General features: G+C 46.5%; 1 protein-coding gene across 2 annotated transcripts in view; it reads left to right on the top strand.

Annotated features, from left to right (window-relative positions):
- Positions 1-21,029, top strand: part of DNM3 (dynamin 3) — a 499,914-nt gene that overhangs the window by 420,156 nt on the left and 58,729 nt on the right. The window lies entirely within an intron of this gene.

Below are 21,029 nucleotides of genomic sequence, written 5' to 3'. Positions count from 1 at the left end.
AAGTCTGCAAACATAAAAACTAGCTCTTAGGGAGGTGGTAACTGAGCTGACCACATACCTGATCCTAGCCCACAAATAATAGCAGCCGGGGAACGTGCCTACGTTGGTTCTAGACGTCTCGCGCCAGCCGGAGATCTAACTAACCCTTTCAGAGAAAATACAGACCTCACTTGCCTCCAGAGAAAGATACCCCAAAGTAGATACAGGCCCCCAACAAATAATAACGGTGAGGTAAGAGGAAAGGACAAACGTAAGTATGAACTAGATTCAGCAAAGAGAGGCCCACTAAATAATAGCAGAAATATAGAAAGCGGACTTATGTGGTCAGCGAAAAACCCTACCAAAATATCCACGCTGAATATCCAAGAACCCCCGTACCGACTAACGGTATGGGGGGAGAATATCAGCCCCCTAAGAGCTTCCAGCAAAATCAGGAATCACATTATGCACAAGCTGGACAAAAACAGAATAATACAAATAAACAAAAAAACAAGAAAGCAGGACTTAGCTTATGTTGCAAAAATCAGGACCAGTAGACAAGAGCAACCAGACAAGGACTGATTACATGGATGCCAGGCAATGGACTAAGACTCCAGGAAGTTTAAATAGAAACACCCAGAGTCTTAACGAAGCAGGTGACTACCAACCTGGGGAAAGAGTATCCAAGAGCCATACCCCGAGTGACCACAAGAGGGAGCCCAAAAGTATAGTTCATAACAGTACCCCCCCTTTAAGGAGGGGTCACCGAACCCTCACTACGACCACCAGGGCGATCAGGATGGGCAGCGTCAAAGGCACGAACCAAATCGGCCGCATGAACATCAGAGGTGACCACCCAGGAATTATCCTCCTGACCATAGCCCTTCCATTTGACCAGATACTGAAGCCTCCGTCTAGAGAGACGAGAATCTAAGATCTTCTCCACCACATACTCCAACTCGCCCTCAACCAAGACCGGAGCAGGAGGGTCAACAGCAGGAACCACAGGCACAATGTACCGCCGCAACAAAGACCTATGGAACACATTGTGAATGGCAAACGACACAGGAAGATCCAAACGAAAAGACACCGGATTAAGGACCTCCAAAATTCTATAAGGACCAATAAAGCAAGGCTTAAACTTAGGAGAGGAAACCTTCAGAGGGTCAAACCGAGAAGATAACCAAACCAAATCCCCAACACGAAGTCGGGGACCCACACCGCGGCGGCGGTTGGCAAAAAGCTGAGCCTTCTCCTGTGACAACTTCAAGTTGTCCACCACATGATTCCAAGTCCGCTGCAACCTATCAACCACAGAATCCACCCCAGGACAGTCAGAAGGCTCAACATGACCCGAGGAGAAACGAGGATGAAAACCAGAGTTGCAGAAAAATGGCGAAACCAAAGTAGCGGAACTAGCCCGATTATTGAGGGCAAACTCAGCCAATGGCAAGAAGGTCACCCAATCATCCTGATCCACAGAAACAAAACATCTCAAATAAGCCTCCAGCGTCTGATTAGTTTGCTCCGTTTGGCCATTAGTCTGAGGATGAAAGGCAGACGAGAACGACAGATCAATGCCCATCTTAGCACAAAAAGATCGCCAGAATCTGGACACAAACTGGGATCCTCTGTCAGACACGATATTCTCAGGAATGCCGTGCAAACGAACCACATTCTGAAAAAACAAAGGAACCAGATCGGAAGAGGAAGGCAACTTAGGCAAGGGCACCAAATGGACCATCTTGGAAAAACGATCACACACCACCCAGATGACAGACATTCCCTGAGACACCGGAAGATCTGAAATGAAATCCATGGAAATGTGTGTCCAAGGCCTCTTCGGGACGGGCAAGGGCAAATCAACCCACTGGCACGAGAACAGCAAGGCTTAGCCCGAGCACAAGTCCCACAGGACTGCACAAAAGCACGCACATCCCGTGACAAGGAAGGCCACCAAAAGGACCTAGCCACCAAATCTCTGGTACCAAAAATCCCAGGATGCCCTGCCAACAACCACAGAAAAAACACAACCCATTCTGACATCTATGGTTTTGCCGTTCAGTTCTAGTCTGAATTCTATCACATTGCATTAAATCAGGCGTCTGTTCAGACAACACCGCCAAAGGTTTAGCGGATTTGCGCTCCCGCAAACGCCGATCAATCTGAATGGCCAGCGTCATAGAATCATTCAGACTTGTAGGAATGGGAAAGCCCACCATCACATTCTTAATGGTTTCAGAAAGGCCATTTCTGAAATTTGCGGCCAGAGCACACTCATTCCACTGAGTAAGCACGGACCATTTCCGAAATTTTTGGCAATACACTTCGGCTTCATCCTGGCCCTGAGAAATAGCCAGCAAAGCCTTCTCTGCCTGAATTTCAAGATTGGGCTCCTCATAAAGCAATCCGAGCGCCAGAAAAAACGCATCAATATTCGCCAATGCCGGATCTCCTGGCGCCAATGAGAAAGCCCAATCCTGAGGGTCGCCCCGCAAGAAGGAGATAACAATTTTAACTTGCTGAGCTGAGTCTCCAGACGAACGATGTCTCAAAGATAGAAACAATTTACAATTATTCCTATAATTCCTAAATTTAAATCGATCTCCAGAGAACAGCTCAGGAATAGGAATCTTAGGCTCTGACATAGGACTGCCAATTACAAAATCCTGAATGTCCTGCACACGAGCAGCAAGCTGATCCACACTAGTAATCAGAGTTTGCACATTCATGTCTGCAGCAGAGTTTCAAGCCATTCAGAGGTAAAGGGGAAGGAAGAAAAAAAAAAAAAAACTCAGAACTTCTCTTTTTTTTTTTTCTTTTAATCCCACTTCTGCAATGCATTAACTATTCAGTGGCCTGGCATACTGTTGTGATCCTAATGGCAGAGGATCTCAGGGTCTTCAGCAAAGTCTGCAAACATAAAAACTAGCTCTTAGGGAGGTGGTAACTGAGCTGACCACATACCTGATCCTAGCCCACAAATAATAGCAGCCGGGGAACGTGCCTACGTTGGTTCTAGACATCTCGCGCCAGCCGGAGATCTAACTAACCCTTTCAGAGAAAATACAGACCTCACTTGCCTCCAGAGAAAGATACCCCAAAGTAGATACAGGCCCCCAACAAATAATAACGGTGAGGTAAGAGGAAAGGACAAACGTAAGTATGAACTAGATTCAGCAAAGAGAGGCCCACTAAATAATAGCAGAAATATAGAAAGCGGACTTATGTGGTCAGCGAAAAACCCTACCAAAATATCCACGCTGAATATCCAAGAACCCCCGTACCGACTAACGGTATGGGGGGAGAATATCAGCCCCCTAAGAGCTTCCAGCAAAATCAGGAATCACATTATGCACAAGCTGGACAAAAACAGAATAATACAAATAAACAAAAAAACAAGAAAGCAGGACTTAGCTTATGTTGCAAAAATCAGGACCAGTAGACAAGAGCAACCAGACAAGGACTGATTACATGGATGCCATGCAATGGACTAAGACTCCAGGAAGTTTAAATAGAAACACCCAGAGTCTTCACTGTTGTGAATTTGGATTCTGGGCTCCCCCGGTGGCTACTGGTGGAATTGAACTTGTGACATCATCTTCCCTGTTCACCTGTTCTGATTAGATCTGGGTGTCGCTATATAACCTGGCTTCTCTGTTAGATGCTTGCCGGTCAACAATGTTATCAGAAGCCTCTCTGTGCTTGTTCCTGCTCCCAGACATCTACTAGATAAGTTGGACATTCGTCCATGTTTTGTTTTTGTATTTTGGTTCCAGTTCACAGCTGCAGTTTCGTTACTGTGTCTGGAAAGCTCTTGTTGATCAGGAATTGCCACTCTGGTATTATGAGTTAATGCCAGAGTCCTAAAGTAATTTCTGGATGTGTTTTGTTAGGGTTTTCTACTGACCATGAAAGTATGCTTTTTGTCTTCTGCTATCTAGAAATCGGACCTCAAATTTGCTAAAACTATTTTCCTGCTGCGTTTGTTGTTTCATCTCATATCACCGCCAATATATGTGGGGGGCTTCTGTCTCCTTTTGGGCATTTCTCTAGAGGTGAGTCAGGTCTTATATTTCCCTCTGCTAGCATTATTTAGTTCTCCGGCCGGCGCTGGGCATATAGGGATAAAAAGTAGGACATGCTACCTGGCTACTTCTAGATGATGCGGTAGGTTTAGTTCATGGTCAGTACAGTTACATCTTCCAAGAGCTTGTTCCTATAGAGGCTTATGCTAGTTCTCTGGCCATGGAGATCATGACAGTTTGACCGGCCCACTAAAGGGTTAAAATCCTTGGCTGAGAAAGGAGAGAAATAAGAAGTCTGCTGAGAGTTTTTTTTTTTTTTTTTTTTTTTTCCTCTGTGCTCTTAATTGGATCACTTGCCAGTCTGTCTATGCTGCAGTCTTTCTTTTTTTTCTCTCTCCTTATAATCTTTGAATGGCTTTGTGTTCACCTGTTAATAATGGATCTTCAGAGTGTAACTGCAGGTTTGAATAATCTCACCACGAAAGTACAAAATTTGCAAGATTTTATTATTCATGCTCCGGTATCTGAGCCGAGAATTCCTTTGCCGGAATTCTTCTCAGGGAATAGATCTAGCTTTCAGAATTTTAGAAATAATTGTAAGCTATTTTTGTCCCTGAAATCTCGTTCTGCTGGAGACTCTGCACAGCAGGTTGGGATTGTGATTTCCTTGCTCCGCGGCGACCCTCAAGACTGGGCTTTTGCATTGGCACCAGGGGATCCTGCGTTGCGCAATGTGGATGCGTTTTTTTTGGCCTTGGGCTTGCTGTATGAGGAACCTCATTTGGAACTTCAGGCAGAAAAAACTTTGATGTCCCTATCGCAGGGGCAAGATGAAGCTGAAATTTACTGCCAAAGATTCCGTAAATGGTCTGTGCTTACTCAGTGGAATGAGTGTGCCTTGGCGGCTACTTTCAGAGAGGGTCTCTCTGATGCCATTAAGGATGTTATGGTGGGGTTCCCTGTGCCTGCGGGTCTGAATGAGTCCATGACAATGGCCATTCAGATCGATAGGCGTCTGCGGGAGCGCAAACCTGTGCACCATCTGGCGGTGTCCACTGAGAAGACGCCAGAAAGCATGCAGTGTGATAGAATTCTGTCCAGAAGCGAGCGGCAGAATTTTAGACGGAAAAATGGGTTGTGTTTCTATTGTGGGGATTCTACTCATCTTATATCAGCGTGCTCTAAGCGTACTAAAAAGCTTGATAAATCCGTTTCCATTGGCACTTTACAGTCTAAATTTATTTTGTCTGTGACCCTGATTTGCTCTTTGTCATCTATTACTACTGACGCCTATATCGACTCTGGCGCCGCTTTGAGTCTTATGGATTGGTCCTTTGCCAATCGTTGTGGGTATGATTTAGAGCCTTTGGAAACTCTTATTCCTCTGAAGGGGATTGACTCTACCCCATTGGCTAATAATAAACCACAATACTGGACACAAGTGACTATGTGTATTAATCCGGATCACCAGGAGACTATTCGTTTTCTAGTGCTGTATAATCTTCATGAGGATTTGGTGCTGGGATTGCCATGGCTGCAGTCTCACAACCCAGTCCTTGACTGGAGAGCTATGTCTGTGTTGAGCTGGGGATGTAAGGGGACTCATGGGGACGTACCTTTGGTGTCCATTTCATCATCTATTCCCTCTGAAATCCCTGAGTTCCTGTCTGATTATCGTGACGTCTTTGAAGAACCCAAGCTGGGTTCACTACCTCCGCACCGTGAGTGCGATTGTGCTATAGATTTAATTCCGGGTAGTAAATACCCAAAGGGTCGTTTATTTAATCTGTCTGTGCCTGAACATACTGCTATGCGAGAATATATAAAGGAGTCCTTGGAAAAGGGACATATTCGTCCATCGTCATCTCCCTTAGGAGCCGGTTTTTTCTTTGTGTCAAAAAAAGACGGCTCTTTGAGACCATGTATTGATTATCGGCTTTTGAATAAAATCACGGTTAAATATCAATACCCATTGCCGTTGCTGACTGATTTGTTTGCTCGCATAAAGGGGGCCAAGTGGTTCTCTAAGATTGATCTCCGTGGGGCGTATAATTTGGTGCGGATCAGGCAGGGGGATGAGTGGAAAACCGCATTTAATACGCCCGAGGGCCACTTTGAGTATTTGGTGATGCCTTTTGGTCTTTCTAATGCCCCTTCAGTCTTCCAGTCCTTTATGCATGATATTTTCCGCGATTTTTTGGATAAATTTATGATAGTGTATCTGGATGATATTCTGATTTTTTCGGATGACTGGGACTCTCATGTCCGGCAAGTTAAGAGGGTTTTTCAGGTTTTGCGGTCTAATTCTCTGTGTGTCAAGGGTTCTAAGTGCGTTTTTGGGGTTCAGAGAATTTCCTTTTTGGGATATATTTTTTCTCCCTCTTCCATTGAGATGGATCCTGTCAAGGTTCAAGCTATTTGTGATTGGACGCAGCCCTCTTCTCTTAAAAGTCTTCAGAAATTTTTGGGCTTTGCCAACTTTTATCGTCGATTTATTTCTGGTTTTTCGGATGTCGTTAAGCCATTGACCGATTTGACTAGACAGGGTGCTGATGTTGCTAATTGGTCCCCTGATGCTGTGGAGGCCTTTCAGGAGCTTAAGCGCCGTTTTTCTTCTGCCCCTGTGTTGCGTCAGCCTGATGTGACTCTTCCTTTTCAGGTTGAGGTCGACGCTTCTGAGATCGGAGCTGGGGCAGTGTTGTCGCAGAAAAGTTCTGACTGCGCCGTGATGAGGCCTTGTGCCTTCTTTTCCCGTAAATTTTCGCCCGCTGAGCGGAATTATGATGTTGGGAATCGGGAGCTTTTGGCCATGAAGTGGGCGTTTGAGGAGTGGCGCCATTGGCTCGAGGGGGCCAGACATCAGGTGGTGGTATTGACTGACCACAAAAATTTGATTTATCTTGAGACCGCCAGGCGCCTGAATCCTAGACAGGCGCGCTGGTCATTATTTTTTTCTCGGTTTAATTTTGTGGTATCGTACCTACCAGGTTCTAAGAATGTTAAGGCGGATGCCCTTTCTAGGAGTTTTGAGCCTGATTCACCTGGCAACTCTGACCCCACAGGTATTCTTAAGGAGGGAGTTATCTTGTCAGCTGTTTCTCCAGACCTGCGGCGGGCCTTGCAGGAGTTTCAGGCGGATAGACCGGATCGTTGTCCGCCTGATAGGCTGTTTGTTCCTGATGATTGGACCAGTAAAGTCATCTCTGAGGTGCATTCTTCTGCGTTGGCAGGTCATCCTGGAATTTTTGGTACCAGGGATTTGGTGGCAAGATCCTTCTGGTGGCCTTCCCTGTCACGAGATGTGCGAGGCTTTGTGCAGTCTTGTGACGTTTGTGCTCGGGCCAAGCCTTGTTGTTCTCGGGCTAGTGGATTATTGTTGCCCTTGCCTATTCCTAAGAGGCCTTGGACACACATCTCGATGGATTTTATTTCAGATCTGCCTGTTTCTCAGAAGATGTCTGTCATCTGGGTGGTGTGTGACCGTTTTTCTAAGATGGTTCATTTGGTTCCCCTGCCCAAATTGCCTTCTTCTTCCGAGTTGGTGCCCCTGTTTTTTCAAAATGTTGTTCGTTTGCATGGTATTCCTGAGAATATCGTTTCTGACAGAGGAACCCAATTTGTGTCTAGATTTTGGCGGGCATTTTGTGCTAGGATGGGCATAGATTTGTCTTTTTCGTCTGCTTTTCACCCTCAGACTAATGGCCAGACCGAGCGGACTAATCAGACCCTGGAGACATATCTGAGGTGTTTTGTGTCTGCTGACCAGGATGATTGGGTTGCTTTTTTGCCATTGGCGGAGTTCGCCCTCAATAATCGGGCCAGCTCTGCCACCTTGGTTTCCCCGTTTTTCTGTAATTCGGGGTTCCATCCTCGATTTTCCTCCGGTCAGATGGAATCCTCGGATTGTCCTGGAGTGGATGCGGTGGTGGAGAGATTGCATCATATCTGGGGGCAGGTGATGGACAATTTAAAGTTGTCCCAGGAGAAGACTCAGCTTTTTGCCAACCGTCACCGTCGTGTTGGTCCTCGGCTTTGTGTTGGAGATTTGGTGTGGTTGTCTTCTCGTTTTGTCCCTATGAGGGTCTCATCTCCTAAGTTTAAGCCTCGGTTCATCGGTCCGTATAAAATATTGGAGATTCTTAACCCTGTTTCCTTCCGTTTGGACCTCCCTGCATCCTTTTCTATTCATAACGTTTTTCATCGGTCGTTATTGCGCAGGTATGAGGCACCGGTTGTGCCTTCCGTTGAGCCTCCTGCTCCGGTGTTGGTTGAGGGTGAGTTGGAGTACGTTGTGGAAAAAATCCTAGACTCCCGTGTTTCCAGACGGAGACTCCAGTATCTGGTCAAGTGGAAGGGATACGGCCAGGAGGATAATTCTTGGGTCACTGCATCTGATGTTCATGCCTCTGATCTGGTTCGTGCCTTTCATAGGGCCCATCCTGATCGCCCTGGTGGTTCTGGTGAGGGTTCGGTGCCCCCTCCTTGAGGGGGGGGTACTGTTGTGAATTTGGATTCTGGGCTCCCCCGGTGGCTACTGGTGGAATTGAACTTGTGACATCATCTTCCCTGTTCACCTGTTCTGATTAGATCTGGGTGTCGCTATATAACCTGGCTTCTCTGTTAGATGCTTGCCGGTCAACAATGTTATCAGAAGCCTCTCTGTGCTTGTTCCTGCTCCCAGACATCTACTAGATAAGTTGGACATTCGTCCATGTTTTGTTTTTGTATTTTGGTTCCAGTTCACAGCTGCAGTTTCGTTACTGTGTCTGGAAAGCTCTTGTTGATCAGGAATTGCCACTCTGGTATTATGAGTTAATGCCAGAGTCCTAAAGTAATTTCTGGATGTGTTTTGTTAGGGTTTTCTACTGACCATGAAAGTATGCTTTTTGTCTTCTGCTATCTAGAAATCGGACCTCAAATTTGCTAAAACTATTTTCCTGCTGCGTTTGTTGTTTCATCTCATATCACCGCCAATATATGTGGGGGGCTTCTGTCTCCTTTTGGGCATTTCTCTAGAGGTGAGTCAGGTCTTATATTTCCCTCTGCTAGCATTATTTAGTTCTCCGGCCGGCGCTGGGCATATAGGGATAAAAAGTAGGACATGCTACCTGGCTACTTCTAGATGATGCGGTAGGTTTAGTTCATGGTCAGTACAGTTACATCTTCCAAGAGCTTGTTCCTATAGAGGCTTATGCTAGTTCTCTGGCCATGGAGATCATGACACTTCACGAAGCAGGTGACTACGAACCTGGGGAAAGAGTATACAAGAGCCATACCGCGAGTGACCACAAAAGGGAGCCCAAAAGTATAGTTCATAACAGTATGCCTCCAATTTTGAATACATTCCTAACAGTGTCACCAGCAAAGCACCCCCACACCATCACACCTCCTCCTCCTTGCTTCACGGTGGGAACCAGGCATGTAGAGTCCATCCATTCACCTTTTCTGCGTCGCACAAAGACACGGTGGTTGGAACCAAAGATCTCAAATTTGGACTCATCAGACCAAAGCACAGATTTCCACTGGTCTAATGTCCATTCCTTGTGTTCTTTAGCCCAAACAAGTCTCTTCTGCTTGTTGCCTGTCCTTAGCAGTGGTTTCCTAGCAGCTATTTTACCATGAAGGCCTGCTGCACAAAGTTTCTTCTTAACAGTTGTTGTAGAGATGTGTCTGCTGCTAGAACTCTGTGTGGCATTGACCTGGTCTCTAATCTGAGCTGCTGTTAACCTGCGATTTCTGAGGCTGGTGACTCGGATAAACTTATCCTCAGAAGCAGAGGTGACTCTTGGTCTTCCTTTCCTGGGGCGGTCCTCATGTGAGCCAGTTTCTTTGTAGCGCTTGATGGTTTTTGCAACTGCACTTGGGGACACTTTCAAAGTTTTCCCAATTTTTCTGACTGACTGACCTTCATTTCTTAAAGTAATGATGGCCACTCGTTTTTCTTTAATTAGCTGCTTTTTTTCTTGCCGTAATACAAATTCTAACAGTCTATTTGGTAGGACTATCAGCTGTGTATCCACCAGACTTCTGCTCAGCACAACTGATGGTCCCAACCCCATTTATAAGGCAAGAAATCCCACTTATTAAACCTGACAGGGCACACCTGTGAAGTGAAAACCATTTCCGGTGAATACCTCTTGAAGCTCATCAAGAGAATGCCAAGAGTGTGCAAAGCGGTCATCAAAGCAAAAGGTGGCTACTTTGAAGAACCTAGAATATAAGACATATTTTCAGTTGTTTCACACTTTTTGGTTAAAGGGCCACTGTCACCCCCCCCCCAGGCGTTATAAACTAAAAGAGCCACCTTGTGCAGCAGTAATGCTGCAGTCTAACAAGGTGGCTCTTTTAGTTTTTGATTAAGTTATTACCGCAATAAAACGTTTTAAAAATTGGCCAAACGTACCAGCGATTGTACCGGGAGGCGGTCCGAAGCGTCCTCTATGAATCTTCAAACTGCCGTCACTCTTCTCTTCAGGGCCGATGGTACCCGCCCCCTTCGCGTTGTTGCTTCAAATCCGGCGCCTGCGCTGTGCGTGCCTGCCTGGGGCCTGCGCAGTCTTCTTTGGCCGTCATCACTCACACGCAGGGTGCCTGACTGCGTCTGTGCGGGCAGTGCGGCCGCCCTGTTACTGAATCCCCGCCCCGCACTGTGTTATTCATTATGCACACTGCGGGGCTGGCATTCCTGGGCATGCGCACTGCACTGCGCTGTTCAGGCCGTCCCCCATCTCGGACGTTCTCCCTTGTCTGACGTTCCCCCTGCTCCCCCGCCTTCCGGCATTATTTTCGGCTGCCAGATTCCAAAATCTGGTGAGGATTAGTGTATATGGCGGCAAGCTGCTGTGTGCTTTGTCTCTCTCTATGTGTTTGTATGTTTTAATGCAAATGCATATTTACACCAGCAGCAATGAAAATTTGGTACTTGTGTGGGTGGCCATAAATTACAAAGCACTGATGATCAATACTGTTTTTTGGGGGAGCATTATAGGTTTACATTGCGTTCGGGCAATACGTTTTGCGAATATAGCTAGCGTATTGCACCAGCGCAATGTCTTTAGCGGGATTGGTTTTGCCGATCCCGCTATCGCAGATCCACAATCTGCGCTAGCGAGGAACGGAGCTGGGACGCTGAAAGCAGCATCTGAGGTCCGACTGAAAATAACGGCACATCGCAAGGGCGTGCCTAAAAAATGGCATGCGCTAGCGATGCGATCCAGATCCTAAACACATTGCCGTCAATGGGTGCGCTAACGGACCCGTTGCATGGCGTAACTTGCGACAATCACGCCATGCAGCGTACTCCTTTAGCGTTAACCCATTAACGCTTAGTGAACCTATTCGTAACGCACTGAACATCACTAAAGGAGGAGGGGTCTGCATTATACCACATCAAAGAACAATAAACGTTGAGGGGTGACCATTATTACACCGTACTGCAGATCAATGCACGGTCAGGGGTCTGCATTATTATACCGCACTGATCATCAATAAACGGTGAGGGGGGATCATTATTATTCCGCACTATAGATCTATAAACGGTCATGGTGGAGCATTGAGTGGAGCACTTAAATACGTGGCACTGAAATACGTGGCACTGAAATACGTGGCACGTGGCACTGACGTGGCACGTGGCACTGAAATACGTGGCATGTGGCACTGACGTGGCACGTGGCACTGAAATATGTGGCACGTGGCACTGAAATACGTGGCACTGAAATACGTGGCACTGAAATACGTGGCACGTGGCACTGAAATACGTGACACGTGGCACTGAAATACGTGGCACTGAAATACGTGGCACTGAAATACGTGACACGTGGCACTGAAATACGTGGCACGTGGCACTGAAATACGTGGTACGTGGCACTGAAATACGTGGCACGTGGCACTGAAATATGTGGCACGTGGCACTGAAATACGTGGTACGTGGCACTGAAATACGTGGCACTGAAATACGTGGCACGTGGCACTGAAATACGTGGCACTGAAATACGTGGCACGTGGCACTGAAATACGTGGTACGTGGCACTGAAATACGTGGCACGTGGCACTGAAATATGTGGCACTGAAATACGTGACACGTGGCACTGAAATACGTGGCACTGAAATACGTGACACGTGGCACTGAAATACGTGGCACGCGGCACTGAAATACGTGGTACGTGGCACTGAAATACGTGGCACGTGGCACTGAAATATGTGGCACGTGGCACTGAAATACGTGACACGTGGCACTGAAATACGTGGCACTGAAATACGTGGCACGTGGCACTGAAATACGTGGCACGTGGCACTGAAATACGTGGCACTGAAATACGTGGCACTGAAATACGTGGCACGTGGCACTGCAATACGTGGCACTGAAATACGTGGCACGTGGCACTGAAATACGTGGCACTGAAATACGTGGCACGTGGCACTGACGTGGCACGCGGCACTCAGTGCAACGTATTTCAGTGCCACGTATTTCAGTGCCACGTGCCACGTATTTCAGTGCCACGTATTTCAGTGCCACGTGCCACGTATTTCAGTGCCACGTATTTCAGTGCCACGTATTTCAGTGCCACGTGCCACGTATTTCAGTGCCACGTGTCACGTATTTCAGTGCCACGTGCCACGTATTTCAGTGCCACGTATTTCAGTGCCACGTATTTCAGTGCCACGTGCCACGTCAGTGCCACGTGCCACGTATTTCAGTGCCACGTGCCACGTCAGTGCCACGTGCCACGTATTTCAGTGCCACGTATTTCAGTGCCACGTATTTAAGTGCTCCACTCAATGCTCCACCATGACCGTTTATAGATCTATAGTGCGGAATAATAATGATCCCCCCTCACCGTTTATTGATGATCAGTACGGTATAATAATGCAGACCCCTGACCGTGCATTGATCTGCAGTACGGTGTAATAATGGTCACCCCTCAACGTTTATTGTTCTTTGATGTGGTATAATGCAGACCCCTCCTCCTTTAGTGATGTTCAGTGCGTTACGAATAGGTTCACTAAGCGTTAATGGGTTAACGCTAAAGGAGTACGCTGCATGGCGTGATTGTCGCAAGTTACGCCATGCAACGGGTCCGTTAGCGCACCCATTGACGGCAATGTGTTTAGGATCTGGATCGCATCGCTAGCGCATGCCATTTTTTAGGCACGCCCTTGCGATGTGCCGTTATTTTCAGTCGGACCTCAGATGCTGCTTTCAGCGTCCCAGCTCCGTTCCTCGCTAGCGCAGATTGTGGATCTGCGATAGCGGGATCGGCAAAAGCAATCCCGCTAAAGACATTGCGCTGGTGCAATACGCTAGCTATATTCGCAAAACGTATTGCCCGAACGCAATGTAAACCTATAATGCTCCCCCAAAAAACAGTATTGATCATCAGTGCTTTGTAATTTATGGCCACCCACACAAGTACCAAATTTTCATTGCTGCTGGTGTAAATATGCATTTGCATTAAAACATACAAACACATAGAGAGAGACAAAGCACACAGCAGCTTGCCGCCATATACACTAATCCTCACCAGATTTTGGAATCTGGCAGCCGAAAATAATGCCGGAAGGCGGGGGAGCAGGGGGAACGTCAGACAAGGGAGAACGTCCGAGATGGGGGACGGCCTGAACAGCGCAGTGCAGTGCGCATGCCCAGGAATGCCAGCCCCGCAGTGTGCATAATGAATAACACAGTGCGGGGCGGGGATTCAGTAACAGGGCGGCCGCACTGCCCGCACAGACGCAGTCAGGCACCCTGCGTGTGAGTGATGACGGCCAAAGAAGACTGCGCAGGCCCCAGGCAGGCACGCACAGCGCAGGCGCCGGATTTGAAGCAACAACGCGAAGGGGGCGGGTACCATCGGCCCTGAAGAGAAGAGTGACGGCAGTTTGAAGATTCATAGAGGACGCTTCGGACCGCCTCCCGGTACAATCGCTGGTACGTTTGGCCAATTTTTAAAACGTTTTATTGCGGTAATAACTTAATCAAAAACTAAAAGAGCCACCTTGTTAGACTGCAGCATTACTGCTGCACAAGGTGGCTCTTTTAGTTTATAACGCCTGGGGGGGGGTGACAGTGGCCCTTTAAGTATATAATTCCACATGTGTTAATTCATAGTTTTGATGCCTTCAGTGTGAATTTACAATTTTCATAGTCATGAAAATACAGAAAAATCTTTAAATGAGAAGGTGTGTCCAAACTTTTGGTCTGTACTGTATATATATACATACAAATATCCCATAGACATATGAAAAAAATACAACACATGCTAACCTCGCTCCGATTCCTCCACTGCTGTCTCAGTCCCACACGATGATTGGTGAAAGAAGGAGCCGGGGTCACCTCCTCCACCAATGTATTAATCACTGTCTGTATCCTGAGGATGCAGATAGAGGTAACATCGAGAAGCGGTGGCAGCGGGCGAAGGTATGGTGCAGCCCTTGGGCATGTGTTACCCCTTAGTGACGGAGCCAATTTTTTAAAATCTGACCAGTGTCACTTTATGTGGAAATAACTCTGGAACGCTTCAACATATCCCAGTGATTTTCAGATTGTTTTTTCGAGACAGATTATACTTTATGATAATGGTAAATTTAGGTCTGTATGTTTTGTGTTTATTTATAAAAAATATCAGAAATTTGAGAACAATGTTAAAAAATTAGCAATTTTCAAACTTTGAATGATTATCCCTTTAATCCAGATAGTCATAACACACAAAAACATTACTAAATAACATTTCCCACATGTCTGCTTTACATCAGCATTATTTATAAAATGTTCTTTTATTTTGTTATGATTTTAGAAGGTTTACAAATATAGCAGTAATTTTTCATTTTTTCAAGGAAATTTACAACATTTATTTTTTTAGGGACCTACCCATGTTTGAAGTGACTTTATGGGTCCTATATATTGGGAAACCCCCAAAAGTTATACTATTTTAAAAACAGCACCCCCAGACATATTGAAAATTGCTGTCAGGTAGTTTATTAACCCTTCAGGTGATTTTCAGGAATTAATGCAAAGTGGCATGAAAGAAATGAAAATGTCTTTTTACCACCTAAATGCCGCTAACTTCTGAACAGATTACTACAGCCGGCAGACTCTAAGGTCGCTATTTGGTTATAAATTGACATGACAAACATCAGGACCACACAATCATGATCTGAGGGCACCAATTGGGATAAAGAGGAAGCCCCCACACTCTGTTAACCATTTATATGATGTAGTCACTATTGACATCAGCATGTAAGGGGTTAAACAGAGTTGGATGGTGCTAACACTGATCGTGGCTGATGCAGCAAGATGTCAGCTATAGTGTACAGCCAACAACTGTATGGGGATGCTATTCTCTTATATCTCAGGTCAGTTAAAAGACGTATTGGCGGTCATTAAGGGGTTAAGTTCTTTGACTGTCTCGGTCCACAGGCCAAACTGGGACATCCAGAGGGCCGTTTGTGGCCCGTGAGCTGCACTTTGCCCAGATGTGCTCTAAGGTGTATTTAGATAAACTAGAAATCTGCCCTTCAGTGATGTCTGGTCTCAGTCTTTCCAACAGAGCTTAAGAACTCTGCTCTGAAGCTGAGCAGCTCTCTGACGATGGCCAGCATCAGTGCTGCTGCACTCCTCTAACACTGTAGAGACGAAGCTGTCTATATTTGCAGCACTGGAGAGTACACACTACAGGCCACAACCATGCTGCTGGCCTGAACTGTCAATTATAGATGAGCGGTGTTCGAGTCGAACTGTTCGGCAATTTCAAATTCGAGCTGTTTTGGGCGGTGTTCGAGTCGTTTGTCGAACTCGAATAATTTGCTTAAAATTCGGCTGTTCGAGTTTCTGTTCGATAACTGTTCGTTCACCAAAAGCCTAACTTGATGTGCACATTAAAACTGTTTCAGTGTATAGTGAGCGGGGGGGCGGGGGATAGATCTGTGATGAAATAATGTTGATCTCCATTTTTTTTTTACTTTATACTTTCCCGCATTTACAGAGGGGCGGTGCAGTCTCTCAGCCTATCAGCAGTGCACACACACACACAGCAATGTGCATGTGATGCACACAAGCAAGGGCATGTGTCATTGGCTGTGTATGTCACATGTCCTTGCCCTATAAGAACCAGCCATTTTCTCCGTCGCCACCATTTTCTCACTGCTGCAGCTTAGTGTTTGACGGCACCGCTGCTGCTGTGGGCGCTATACAGTCAGAGTCTATTTTTGCGAGCAAATTTTGTGAGAGATAGGTTTAGGGAGTCGGGAGGAGTCGGGACTAGTTGTAATATCAGCCCTTTTCAGGGTAGGTTACAGCAGTTCATAGCACAGTTTGCCAGGCAGGTCTGAGCCAGTGCTGTGCAAGTGTTAGTCACAGCATTTGGTGTAATTTAGCTCAGCCAATCCTTTTGGGCTAGTAGCATTGTCTGGTAGTCATCTGAGTAGCCCGCCTGTGAAGCTAGCTACACCGCCTGTGTATCTCAATTTTTACTGCATCTAACCCAGTAAATAGTTTTGGGCTTAGTAGCAGTGTCTGCACGTCAGCGGAGTACCCCGCCTGTGAAGCTAGCTACACCGCCTGTTTACCCAAGTACTAATTTTTAACTGCATCTGGCCCAGGCAATACTTTTGGGCCTAGTAGAATTTAGTGCTACTCAGCAGCGTACCCCACCCTTGAAGCAAGCTACACCGCCTGTTTACCTAAGTACTATTTTTTAACTGCATCTGGCCCAGGCAATACTTTGGGCCTAGTAGCAATTTCTGCTACTCAGCAGAGTACCCCACCCATGAAGCAAGCTACACCGCCTTCTTTCTTTCTCAATCTAACCCCTCGGCTCTGGAGTGTCCACTCTCCCTCCAGCTCTCTCCTTCTCACAGGTGGACTACCGCGTGTTTTCACACTGTGGCGAATCTTTTGGGCCCAGGCATAAGAGGTTGTTGAGGTAATGGATAATATGTGCCGCCTTACAAACATCCATGACGACCCATTCGAGGAAGCAACTAAACGCCTCAAATAGTGAGCAGGATATGGAGCACCCCATGGGCAAACAGCGATCTATGTAGTATGCTCCTTCACAGAAGCAGCCCAATGGGAGGACACTATTTGGAGGCACAGGTAGTAACCGTAACGCCCCCTCAATGTCTGTTTTGGCCATTAGGGTGCCCCTTCCACACTTCTTGACCCGCCTAATTGCCTCGTCAAAGGAGGTACAGTACATAGTACTGTACTTGGTTCCGCGTCGATGTTGTCGTTTACTGACCTGCCCCTTGGATATGACAAATGGTGGATTAGTCTGAATGTATTGGGTTCATTTTTTGGCACAACTCCCAACGGGTGTACCACTACGTCTTCTAAGGAAAGTGTTCTGAATGGACCCGCCGACATTCTACCTAAAGATATTTATTTTTTTAATTTTTTGTCACGACGTCTGGGTGTTGGTAGAGTGAGTTCAGGTTTTTACTCCAGCCTTTCTTGATTTTAGAAGGGCATGACATGCCTATATCTGTGTCTCCTCCTCCTTTTACTCCTCCACCTCTTTTCTTTTCGCATGACTATGTGTAGTTGTGACTTTTCCACGTGTTTGTTGTGTCTTCTGAGCAGTTTGTCAGCTTTTGGACACCTTTTAAGGTGTTTTCTATGTGTTTTCTATGTGTTTGTATGTGTTTGTGTTTGCCTGCCATTGGTTTCAATGGGGTTTGACGGTGTTCGTCGAACATGCCCCAATTCGACGATACAAACTCGAACACTAGGGGGTTGGCTCAACACTACTGTCAATCAAGAGCAAACTGCTCCCAGTAAGTCAGTAGGAAGAGGAGCAGTGCACTCCTGCAGAGAGAGCAGAGAAAACCTATTTACAGTACATGGAAACTGTCACCAGGTTTTTGCCACCTACTCTAAAAGCAGTATGATGTAGAGACTGAGACCCTGAATCACTGGGCTTCTTGCTTTTGACAAAATCACCATTTTATCAGCGGAAGATTATCACTAGAGAACAAGTAAACCTGCTGCCATGTAGTCCTCCATATTCATGAACTCTGCATAACCCCATCCCTGATTGATGGCAGCTTTTTGCCTATGCACAGTGTACACAGAAATCTGCCAATCAGTGGTGTACAGAGCTCAGAGTTCAGAGAACTGGGATATCTGCAGCAGATAAAACTGTGAAACCAATTAAGTTAAATGAAACTTTACAGGAATCAGGGTCTCTACCCATAGATCATATAGTGCTCAACCATACAGTATACAAGTCAATCTGCATTTTCAGTGGCCCATTCACATGATCAATACGTTTATACATTCACACACTCAATATGTGTGATCGTTCTGTCCCTTTATAGCATACATATTGGTAGCACGATATCCTCTTTTACAATCTAGCCATAAGCTGGGTCTCACAGGCCCTGTCAGTGACTCTGACATGTCTCATGCACACTGCAGTATGCAATGCATGAGACCAGCGATCAGAGTAAAAATTATACATGCCCCATAGTGGGACATAGTGAAAAAGTGAAAAAAAAAAAAGTACAATAAATTATGAAGATGCAAAAACAAAATCATTTTTGCAAAATGTTTTGTTTTAAAGCATATAGGACTTATAATTCTAAAACATATAGAAGAAAAAGATGCTATAGGGTTTATTAGGAGTATAGTCAGGGTTAGTCTCTTTTTGCCAGAAAGTGATACACTTAGTCCGGACTACTAATAATAAGTGTCCATTTTCTATTCATACTATGTTATATTGATGGAGATTTAGCTGCAATTGTCTGGATTTGGACAGGCGGGCTATAGCTCTGAATATGCTTAAAGCGAGGGTGGGCAATTCATTTTCCCAAGGGGCTACATGAGGAACTGGGACAGTTATGGGGGGCCGAACCAATCGGTTGAATTTAATTGAGTTCAATATTTTATTGATTTTGAAAATTAATTAGATGTGTATACGGGTAAGAATACAGGTTACAATAAGCTTCATTGTAAAATCTACTAGACTATTGATGTCATTTCTGTTATGGAGGCTCGCATCTCCGCACGACAAATTGACGTATTGCGGTCCTAAAAGATGCGCCACATGTCAGTGTCCACAGGTGAGCTGTGGGTGTCTGTGGACGCATAGTAAACATGAGATTTCTTGAAATCCCATCCACTATGCTGTAACATCTGGCCGTTGTGGTTTTGACGCTGTGGATGTACGCAACGTCAAACCCGCAGCAATTCCTGGCTGTCTGCACGTACCCTTAGAAAGCCATTCAGCTGCTACAATGACAGCCCAGCAACCGGGAAGAAATGAACTTGGCTTCAGTCACTGCTTAGTACGTGGTGAGCGGCAGATGGAAGCAGTACAGCCAGGTGTGTACTGATGCGCTGCTAAACAAGCTGTCAAAGTTTTGGGACATGCTTACACCTGCCGCTCACCATGTACTGAGCGGTGACTGTAGTCGTGTCTCAGGACTGAGGCTGCCGGGAGGATTAAAGTTCATTTCTTCCCATAGCTGAGCTTTCAGTGCGGCTGCACAGCTATAGAACACTATTAACCTCCAGATTACACCTTTATACGCAGGTTAATAGCGTTTACACATTATGAATGTCAATTATATACATGTGTGTTATTTAAAAGGGTTATCCAGGGTTGGGGCTCAAGTCTGCAGTTACTCTATGTAACGGTGTATGCATTGTCAGGATTCTCTGTGAACAGGCAGGTGTGTGACCGCAAGTACGTGATTTGCATTCCTCTGCCCACATTTTGGCTAGACATGTCCGGCCTCGCTCAATACACTAGCATTAATCGAGGCTGTGCCCATCTAGTAGGAATGTGGTCAGGAGTATACAAATCCCATACCTGCGTCACACAACTGCCCGCTCGCTCCTGGAGAATTGCACCCACAGCGCTATGTGAGGGTTCACATATAGAATTCTGGGTTACACAGAGTGACCACAGACTGTAATCCCAACTCTGGACAACCCCTTTAACTTGTATTAAAATATATAGGGCCTCGTGCACATGTGGATCCGTGCATTCTACATGTCATATGTGTATGAAGCCCTATATCTTGCCCTATTCTTACCTGGGACTTACCCTTAGTGGGGGTGTACTGAGGCTGGAGTGCTCACTGTGACAAGTCAGGGAGAGAGTCCAGGGCAGCGTGCAGTGGTCATCTGACCTGCGTCTCTACGTATCTCTATGCAGGTCAGATGAACACAGTAATGTTCAGGTCCTTGAACAGCACTGCCCTCCGCTCCACCTCCTCTCCGCCCTCCTCTGATGTTTTCATGCAGGCAGCACCATGGCCGCTCTGCCCCCCTGAAACCTTATGCTTGCTGCAGTCCATGGCCGCTTCGCCTCCTCTCTTCCCCCCAAAACCTTATGCTTGATGCAGTCCATGGCCGCTCCGCCTCCTTTCTTTCCCCCTGAAACATTATGCTTGCTGCAGTCCATGGCCGCTCTGCCTCCTCTCTTCCCCCCTGAAACCTTATGCTTGCTGCAGTCCATGGCCGCTCCACCTCCTCTCTGCCCTCCCCGAAACCTTGTTTGCTGCAGTCCATGGCCGCTCCGCTTCCTCTCTGCCCCCCTGAAACCTTATGCTTGCTGCAGTCCATGGCCGCTCCGCCTCCTCTCTTCCCCCCTGAAACCTTATGCTTGCTGCAGTACATGGCCGCTCCACCTCCTCTCTGCCCCCCCCGAAACCTTATACTTGCTGCAGTCCATGGCCATTCCGCCTCCTCTCCAGCCTCCTCAGACCCCTCACTACACGCTGAATTGCTACTGGACCTGCACACTCCAGAGAGCTGTCACTGCTGGAGCATTCATTCTAGCCTGTCTACGGGCTGGACAGGCACAGGCAAAGGGCTAGATGTGGCCCGCGGGCCGCAGTTTGCCCAGCCCTGGCTTAAAGGAAACCTGTCAGCAGAATTGTGGACAGTACCCTACAGACACTGTCAGGTTGGCGCCTTTATACTGATTAAAATTATACCTTGGTTGATGAAATCTGTCTTGTGGTTGTTGTTTAATCTTTATTTTCAGTTTTGAGTTAATAATATGCTTGTGCCCC

This window comes from Ranitomeya variabilis, chromosome 8 (genome assembly GCF_051348905.1).
Source record: "Ranitomeya variabilis isolate aRanVar5 chromosome 8, aRanVar5.hap1, whole genome shotgun sequence".
NCBI classification, from domain to species: domain Eukaryota; kingdom Metazoa; phylum Chordata; class Amphibia; order Anura; family Dendrobatidae; genus Ranitomeya; species Ranitomeya variabilis.
Note: the sequence above shows the minus strand (reverse complement) of the source record. Positions and strands in the feature narration are given on the sequence as shown.